The 9,729-nt window shown below is 37.1% G+C and overlaps 1 protein-coding gene across 4 annotated transcripts in view; it reads left to right on the top strand.

Moving 5' to 3' along the window:
• The window catches only part of RBM15 (RNA binding motif protein 15), a 34,875-nt gene that overhangs the window by 22,168 nt on the left and 2,978 nt on the right, over positions 1–9,729 (top strand). For all 4 annotated transcript variants that reach the window (XR_005885753.1, XR_005885751.1, XR_005885752.1 and 1 more), the window contains exon 4: positions 7,611–7,648. The gene's annotated coding sequence lies outside the window, so the exon portion shown is untranslated. The remainder of the gene's footprint in view (positions 1–7,610; positions 7,649–9,729) is intronic.

The following is a 9,729-nucleotide window of genomic DNA, read 5'->3' on the forward strand; positions in this document are numbered from 1 at the left end:
ATCAATGGATGAAAGATCCTTCTCTCTGTCTCTTCTCTGTAAATCTGCCTTTCCAATAAAAAGAAATAAAAAAAAAATAACATTTGAATCCAGATTAATTTGATTACAAAATTCATGTTAAGTTTTTAGGAATATTAACTTGAATGAAACCATCCATTTGTTGATCTTGGCATGTTAATGGAAAAAGATTGTTACGTGTAAAGATACACTGCTTTGTGAGAAGTTAGATCAGAGTTCAGTGCCATGGCACTGCAGAATAAGGCTCTGCTTTTGGCACCTGCATCCTGTACTGACTACAGTTCTACCCCTGGCTGTTCCACTTCCCATCCAAGCCGTTGGGGCTCTGCACTCACATAGGAGACCAGGGAGAAGCTCCTGGCTATTGGCTTCAGACTGAATCAACTCCAGCTGTTGTGGCCCAACAGATAGGTTCTCTTTTTGTCTCTCTTTACTCTTTGTAACTTTGTATTTCCAACAACAACAAAAATTTTAAAAAAAGATCACATTCCAGGTGTGAAAATGACAGTACTGGGGAAGGTTTTCCAGAGGAGTGGGTTATTGGAACAATTTTGAAACAAAGATTTTCTTCAGCAATTTTTATTTTTGTAATACATGTTAATACATATTTCTCACAGAAAATTAGAACAGAGCCTATGAAATTGTATCGTAAAATACATTAAGAAACAAAAACCTAAGTGACAAAGAAAACAAAGAGTACCTCCAGTCAGTAAAGAACGCTAAACTTTGGTGGGGATTAGATATCAGTCTTGTCAGAATCATTGAGATTCCAGAATCCTGGTCAACCAAGGGCTGTATTTAATATTGTATGGGAAATAGCTTTTTCATCTTTGTGTTTTAGTGTCCAAATTATGACACAATTGAGTACTTGGATTAATTTGTTGTACACTGAGTTTCATTTTATAATTAAAGGTAGCTGCTTCAAATTGATTGAGATTCTATTTTTATCAAAGTACTAACAATTTAAGTTATTCCTTTTTTATTATTAGCGATTAGACTTTCTTCAGAATTCTAGAGCAAGAAAAACCTTAAAAACTGATTTACCTTCTTGTTTTACAGATGAGGATATTTTTCTTGCAAGGTTCTTATTTATTAATGATTTATTATTAGTTTGGTTTTTTGGTGTTATTTGCAGTCCTCTCTCTTTCTGGTCAGACTGTTTTATCATCTCTGCACAAGTGGCACTTTGAAGACAGGGGATAGCATGTGCCCGAGCAGCAGGAAGAGCCAGTGTGCATCTGAGTGTGAACATACAACCAGCTTGGAAGGAAAGGGTTTCTATTGGTGAAGCGAATCTTTGCAACAGTACTTCTCTGCCACCAATCCACACCGAGAGAAGGAGCCTCCTGTACTTACCAGTCTGCCTTGTGATTCCTTAGACAATCAGGCTTCTTACCTGCATTGTTTCTCACTGATAAAATTTAATCCATGCCAGCTGATGTAGGGACTTAAATCTGTGACAAAGATACCTTGAACTTGGAACTCTTTTTTTTTTTTTAACCTCATAATAAAGTTGGAAAAAAAAACCATCACTTTGCTTTATGATGGATCTTATCAGAAGATCACTCTTCTTAAGAAAATAGCCATGAAAAAAAAATAATTTCCAAAGATGAAAGAAGTCAGTGCTTTTTTTTTCCTTTGCTAAACTTTGGAGCACTGACTATTCCTGGCATATATGCCTGGCCCTCAATGAGCTTAATGATTAGTGGAGAGGTGGGTATTTACCACATTAGCACATAAACTACACATGTAATAAGTGTTAGGCACAGGGCCTGAGAGAGAGCATGGAGTTGATTGATCAGACTATGACTTTTTTTGAAGATTTATGTATTTATTTGAGTTACTGTGAGAGGGAGAGATATGCTAGCTCACTCACCAGAGGGCTGTAATTCCCGGTGCTGGGCCATGTGGAAGAAGACAGGAGCCAGAAGCTTCTTCGATTTGGAAGGCTAGTACCCAGACACATGTGCCATCTTCTGCTTTTCCCAAATCATTATCTGGGAGCTGGACTGAGTGGGATGCAGGCATGGCAGGCAGTGGCTTTACGCATTATACCACAACAGCAACCCAGCAACCCAGAAATCAAAATATTTTTTAAGTTCGTTTTTTTCTTTGTCTCTCTCTCTCCCTTGCTTTCTTCCTTCCTTTCTCCTTTTTTCTTTTCTTTTCTTCCTTCCTATTTATTTTTATTGGAAAGGTAGATTTACAGAGAGAAGACGATTCAGAGGGGAAGATCTTTCATCTGCTGGTTTACTCCCCAAATAGCCACAATGGACAGATCTGAACCAATCTGAAGTCAGGAGCCAGGAGTTTCAGGTCTCCCATATGGGTACAGGGACCCAAAACTTTTGGCCATTCTCTACTGCTTTCCCAGGCCACAAGCGGGGAGCTGGGTGGGAAGTGGAGCAGCCAGGACACGAACTGGTGCCTATGTGGGATCTTCGCAATAGAAGGAGAGGATTTAACCACTAGGCCATTGCACCAGCCTAGAAATCAACATTTTGTAAAAGCAAAGGTTGGAGGGGCTGGTGTCATGGCCTAGCAGCCTGATTCTCCACCTGCTTCATTGGGTGTGTAGAGTATACTTGTATGTATGTGTGAATATTTTTCCTTCTATTTTGCTTTTATGGCTCTAAGAATTTTTAGAAAAAAAATTATTTGAAAGGCAGATTTATTGTGGAGGAAGAGGGATGAGACAGAACATGAGATCTATCTGCTAATTCACTCCCCAAATGGACACTATAGCTGGACCTGGGCTAGGCCTGACCCAGGACCTAGGAGCCACATCAGGGTCACCCGGGGTGTGCAGGGGCCCCAGTATTTAGATTGTCCTCCATTGCTTTCTCGAGCACATTAGCAAGAAGATGGGGTTGTGGGCAGTGGTTTAACTCGCTATATTATCATGCCAGCCCCAAGACCTAAATTTTTTATTTTTAAAAATAGTTTCATATTTCCTGCTTTAGTGTAACAAATTAATGAATGGGAATTCAACTAACCACATTGATTTTTGTTTTTTTCTTATTAACTCCTAGTTTGGCCAGTGACCTCAGTTAAGTGTTTCTTACAAATAAGAGAGTAGAGTGAAAGCAAGTAGGATACGTCTTTGTATTTATTTTGCAATTTAGATCTCTAAGAAATAGGTGAGCAGTCTTTGAACTCTTCAGTAATTTCTCGAAAGGAGAAAGCATGGAAGGCAAGAGCATTCCTTACTATCTTTGTTATTCTTGTCTTCATTCTATTGGTAAGAAAATTTACTAGTGCCTACATATAAACTGTATCAGGTGGGATACAGAAATAACCCTCTAGGATGAGAATAGGTTGTTGTCAAGGAGCTTAGAGTGCTATCAAAATTTTAGAATTGTGCATCTGAAAATAGTGAAAACGAATCGATGGGAAAAACTGTATATAAGCCTTTCATTTATTTCATATCCAGGTAATCTTAATGTCAGAATGTGTTTTGAAACAGTTAGGATTTAAGTATACTTATGTTTAATCAGGGCATGGACCCATATGGCATATTTTAGAACTGTTCCCATGTATTTTTATGTAAAATTAGATGAATCATTTATTTGAAATGTTTTTCTCATTCATACTTCATAATTGAGATATTAGTGCTTTTTAAAATTCTAATTATTTCTCATTCATACTTCATAATTGAGATGTTAGTGCTTTTTAAAATTCTAATTAAGATCCAATTACTATTCAGAGGGTAACGGCATGCAGTTTTAGGATGCTATTTTTAAGAGCAAATGAGTGAAATGTAGGATAACAAATTATGTAATGCCTTTTTAGTACATATGCTTCTGAAGCAAGTACCTGTATCATGGATTTTTAAAGATTTATGCACTTATTTAACAGACACACAGAGAGAGTACTTAAGAGGGTCTTTTATCTGCTAGCTCATTCACTAAATGTCCCCAGCAGTGAGATCTGGGCTAGGATGAAGCTAGGTGCCTGGAACTCTACCTGAGTTTCCCAGGTTGCTGGCAGAGGCTGAAGTGCTTGAGCCATCCTTTGCTGCCTTTCCAGGCGTATTAGCAGGAGAGTAGCTGGGACTTGAATCGTCCTTCCAGTATGGGTTACAGGCATCCCGAGTGATGATTTAACTCTCACTGTGCCACAACACCTGCCCTGTATCATATTATTATCTCAGGAAAGTACAGATTGAGCATCTCTGATCTGAAAATCCAACATGAAAATACTCCAGTGTGGGGACATTTTGATTGTTGACATGACACGACAGTGGAAAATTTTATCACATGAAATTGTGCTATATGTAAAGTTTGGGGGCCAATGCATTAAATTAGCTCAGTTGGTTAATCCTTTTACTATAAGTGGAGGCACCCTATATGGATGCCAGTTCATGTCCCAGTAGCGCCATTTCCCATCCTGCTCTCTACTTGTTGTGGCCTGGGAAAGCAGTAGACCCTTGGGACCCTGCACCTGTGTGGAAGAACAGAAGGCTCTTTGTACCTGGCTTCAGATTGGCTCGGCTTTAGCTTTGCGACCATTTAGGGAGTGAACTACTGGAAGGAAGGTCTTTCTGTCTCCCCTTTTCTCTGTAAATCTGCCTTTCCAATAAAAATAAGTAAATATATTTTTTAAAATTATAAAAAAATACTGTATAAAATTGGCTCTAGCATATGAGCATAGGGTACAGATGAACCATAAATTTTTAATTTTAGATTCTGGTTCCAATGTTAAGATTCCAGTATGCACTGCCATTCCTTGACTTATCTTTAGCCTACTCCTTCCTGAGTGGCACCCAGCTGATTCCCATGCATTTTCAATTTATTATTATTATTATCAAAGATTTATTTTATTTTTATTGGAAAGTCAGATATACAGAGAGGAGGAGAGACAGAATGGGAGCTCTTCAGTCCGTTGATTCGTTCCCTAAGTAGCTGCAATGATCCAAAGCCAGGAGCCTGGAGCCTCTCCCAGGTCTCCCACGTGGGTGCAGGGTCCCAAGGCTTTGGGCTGTCCTCTGTTGCTTTCTCTGGCCACAAGCAGGGAGCTGGAGTGGAAGTGGGCCACCGGGATTAGAACCAGTGCCCATATGGGATCCCGGAGTATGCAAGGCGAGGACCTTAACCACTAGGCTACTGTGCTGGGACCACATTATGAGTTTATTTAATGTTTATTTATTTTAAAATCATTAGTATGGATTAAATCTTTGTTTAGAATAGGGATGTCTGTTATTTCCTGTGATAGTTTAAATCTCTCAAGATTGGTTGAGTTTCTTTAAACAGTTTTGCAAACCAGTTTTGTTGCAATTGTCAAAATCATTATCTTTTAGGTTAAATAAAAGTTTACTATTGACCATCTAGCTGTGAGATATATTCAGAAGGCCATTAAAAATAGAGTTCCTTGATGCTAATTCAATAAGGGGTTGAGATTCTGTGACTAGCCAGCAATGAATCATAACTTAAATGTGGTTGGACTTGAGCATAAAAGGATGGACTTTTGTTTGTAGAGACAGGGGTGAACTTCTCATTTGTGGAGCCACTGGTACCCCTAGCTGATTATTAACAGGCTTGTCCTTTTACTTAGTTTTTCATATAAAAATTTCCTATGTGTGCCATGATGGGAACAGCCTTGGGAAACATGGTTTAACAGAGCTGAGCCTCTGGCTCTTTTTAAGACAGAAACTGCTAAAGGTCCCTGAAGATTTCCTGGGAACTTTAATTTTTTAAGTCCCAGTACGTCTTGACTCTGTGCTACATATTTTATTACAAGGCTTGCAGTCTGTATTAGGATTTGGAAACTCAGTTTTTTGGCCTAATATAATGTTAATATGCCAGGGAAAAAAAATACTTTTACATTCACAAAACAGAACTATTTGAAATTTATTTTTGATGTCTTTATAAATATTCATCAGTTCCAAATGAAATTCTGTATGACTTTGTTGTTTGTGGGGAAAACAGTTCCTAGATAAGAAATGATTTGAATTCTTTTTTTAAAGATTTATTTATTTTTAAAAAACCACTTTTCTTTTAATTGAATAAAAGTGGATATACTTTTTAAAAAAATGAAACACATTCTTTTGTTATTTCTCTTGTTTTTATTTATTTAGAAGGCAAAGAGAGAGAGCTTCCATCCACAGATACATTAGTGTCCTGAAGTGATGACAATGGCCAGGACTGATTGACACCAGAGACAGGAGCCCAGAATCCAATATAGATCTCACATATGGATGGGTGGCAGATTCTTCTTCAAGGATGTGCATTAGCAGTAGACTGGAATTAATAGGAGGGCAAAACTTGATCCTGGGGACTCCAAAATGGGATGAGGGTGTTCTAAGTGGTGTCTTAGCTGCTGTGCCAAATGACTATCTCAAATACCAACCCACATATTTTTACAATCATTTTAATTGCTGTACGGTTCAGAATGTCTTCAAGTAAAAGGTAAGAAAATGGAGATATGGGTTTTGCAGGATTTTCAATTCATGAAGTAGAACCATGCAGATTCTATGCCATGTTAGAAGTTCTATAGCTGTGTCCTTGTTTTCAAGCCCCAGCATTGTTCGTGGCAAGGGGAATACCTGCTGGAGCATAGAGATTTGGGAAGATTTGGGGAAAGTAACTTCTCTGTCCCATGTAGCATTCAGGAAAATGTTATGGTAAGAAGTTGCTTGGTAATTATTGAATAAATGCTTAGTTTATGATAAATGGTTACTTTTGGAAGTTTAATAGTGTGAATGAGAGTATTGTTAACCTAATGTATGCATTTGTTAGTTTGATCTGGGGAAAACAAGAAGGGAATTGCATTGTTTTATGTTTTAGGCAGCTAATATGGACCTTTGATGAAATTCAGTCTCCAGCATTTTGAGCTTGCATGTCAAATGTTTTGGTATAACACTAGGAGTTTTACATAAATAGTTTATCTCTTTTATATTGGAAAATATGATGATATGCTTGCCTTTCTGCTCCAGGTACTGTTGGTATTTATAATGCTTTCTATGTGTTTCCTTTTTTAAGAAAACAGTAGCTGGGTTTAGAAGTGCAGTGACATTTGACTGGGACTTCTATCTGCTTGCTTCTTGGATCAGTGAACCTAGAGCAAGCCTAAATCTGACCTGGTCTAATATAAGCCATATTGTTAATTAGAATAAATTTGTCTCCGAGCATTGGAAAGGGATGGAATGGGCTGTGGGTGGAATAGACAGGGTTGGAGCCTAAGGAGGAGATTGGGGAGTTTAGTTTTAAATTAAATCTTTCATTCCCAGTTTCAGCAGAGATCTGATAAGCAATTTTGGTACTACTGTAATTTTAAAATATTGACAGTTGGAAAAGGTGTAGATGATTTTCTTGCCCATATGTTCTGTGTATTTTTTTAAAGCAGAAATATATTTTTCAAAGCAATATGGTTTGCATGATTCCTGTGGATTTCTGATTCTTTTGTTCTTTCTTTGAGTTATTAAAAATGTTAACATAATACTAACTGTTTTTCTTTTTCATTCCATACAGGAAGGAGAAAAATACTGTTCATGTAATAAGTGTTATTTTTAGCTAGCATTTTGATTAAGGATTGGTGAAAAGTTTTGCTATTTGCCAGATTTCCTAATTAAAAATACCTATAATCTTTTATAGGAATTTCAGCCTGTATAGTTTGTTAATAACAAATTTAGGTAAGTAAAAATGAGATTCATGCAGTGCTAAAATGTGAGTTTGGTTGAGAATTTAATGTTTTACCACAAATAAACCTTTTGATTTAGTTAATGCTAAAGACAGCAGTGTAACTGTCCACATTTATTGAGAGTGATGTTAACTGGTAAGTAAACATTGTGGATGTTTATTTGGTAGTAGCTGCTGGAGTTAGGGACAAAGCTGATGCCTTTATCCAGTCTTTAATGGGGTAATTTAGGGCAACAAACATTTCCTGTAATCTCTCCCCTCAGTATGACGTTGTGGTCCAAGATATTAAACCAATTTAGATATTTATATGATCTTGTTTAAGAAACTGCGAGCAACTGGTGGACTAAATATCTTTCTTTCTGTATGATTTCAACAATAACCTTATCACTTCTAATTAGTGAGTAAAAAAATATTGTCATAATCTTTCTTTATCCTCACATATAATGCTAGGGCAGTCGAGACATTGGCTAATTGAAATGAGACATATTTTATATGTTGTATACTTTTACGTAATTTAGGCACATGTATAAACTAAAAGATTCACAATAAAGTTATGTATTTTGTTTTCTAGTTTCTGCTGTAGTCTATTGTTTTTGTTAAATAAGTTTAAAAAGGTCATTACCCAACAAGGTGATTTCAAACCTTCATAGAACTTCAGAGTTTTCAGAGAACAGTTTCCACCAAGCTAGCTTTGTCATGTATATATATATATATATATATTAGAGTGCTCAATATTATTAAACTATATTTATGTAGTTTAAGGTGCGCACACCAATGTATAGATCATTAAACATGCTGTGATTTTGTTATTTTATCATTTAAATAAGATTATATGCCTGGTACTTTGGGCACAATGGGCTTGGAAAATTCTAGGGCACTGAGTGACATTACAAATAGAGGAAAAGGAAGAAAATAATATAATGTAAAACTATAATTATATAGTAATGGGAATTCAATTATTCAGGAGTAAAGGTACATGCTGTATACATGTGTTATTTCCTGTGTGTGTATATGTGTGTATTGATAAATTTGTCTTTTTGGAACTGATTCATTTCACTAAGCATAATGGTCTCTAGCTGGGTCCATTTTGTTACAAATGATAGGATTTTATTCTTTTTTTTTTTTTACGGCTGAGTAATATTCCATGGATTAAATGTACTACATTGTCTTAATCCACTCATCTATTGATGGGCATCTGGGTTGTTTTCATGTATTAGCTATTGCAAATTGTGTTGTAAACATGGGGTTGCAGGTACTTTTGTCTGCAGACTTCATTTCATTTGGGTGTAATCCCAGGAATGGGGTGCTGGGTCCAACAGTAGATTTTCAGCTGTCTGAGGAATCTCCAAACTGAGTTCTATAGTGGTTTATGTTAGATAGTTTGCATTCCCACCAACATGCATTAGGGCACGTTCCCTCCCACACCCCCATCTTTGGCAACAATCACTGTTGATTTCTGCATGTAGGCCATTCTCACTGGAGTTAGATGGAATCTCCTTGTTGTCCTTATTTACAATTCTCTAACTGCTAGAGAACCTAAGCTGGTTTTTCATATGTCTGTTAGCCCTTTCAGTTTCATTGTTTGAAAAATATATGTTCATGCTCTTGCCCATTTCTTATCTGGGTTGCTTGTTTTGCTATTTTTAAGTTTCTTCAGTTCCTTATAAATCCTGGCTATTAGTCCTCCATCTGTTGTGTAATTTGAGAGTATTTTCTCCCATTCTGTTGATTGTTTCTGTATTAACTTTCCCTTGCAGTACAGAGGCTTCTTAACTTGATGTAGTCCCGTTTGTTTATGTTCTTTTCTTTTTGTTGTTGTTGTTGTTTTATAATGTTGTATTAGTCTTAAGGGAATGTTCACTGTCCATCAGCGAAGGACTTGGTGCACAGAGCCAGTAATAAGACATATGGAGCTTCCTCCAGGCCTCCCACATGGGTGCAGAGTCCCAAGGCTTTGAGCCATCCTCGACTGCTTTCCCAGACCACAAGCAGGGAGCTGGATGGAAAGCAGGGCTGCCAGGATTAAAACTGGCACTCATATAGGATGCCGGTGCATTCAAGGTGAGGAATTTAG

The sequence above is a fragment of the Ochotona curzoniae genome, unplaced genomic scaffold, assembly GCF_017591425.1.
Source record: "Ochotona curzoniae isolate NIBS_2020 unplaced genomic scaffold, NIBS_Ocur_1.0 scaffold_1037, whole genome shotgun sequence".
Lineage (NCBI taxonomy): Eukaryota > Metazoa > Chordata > Mammalia > Lagomorpha > Ochotonidae > Ochotona > Ochotona curzoniae.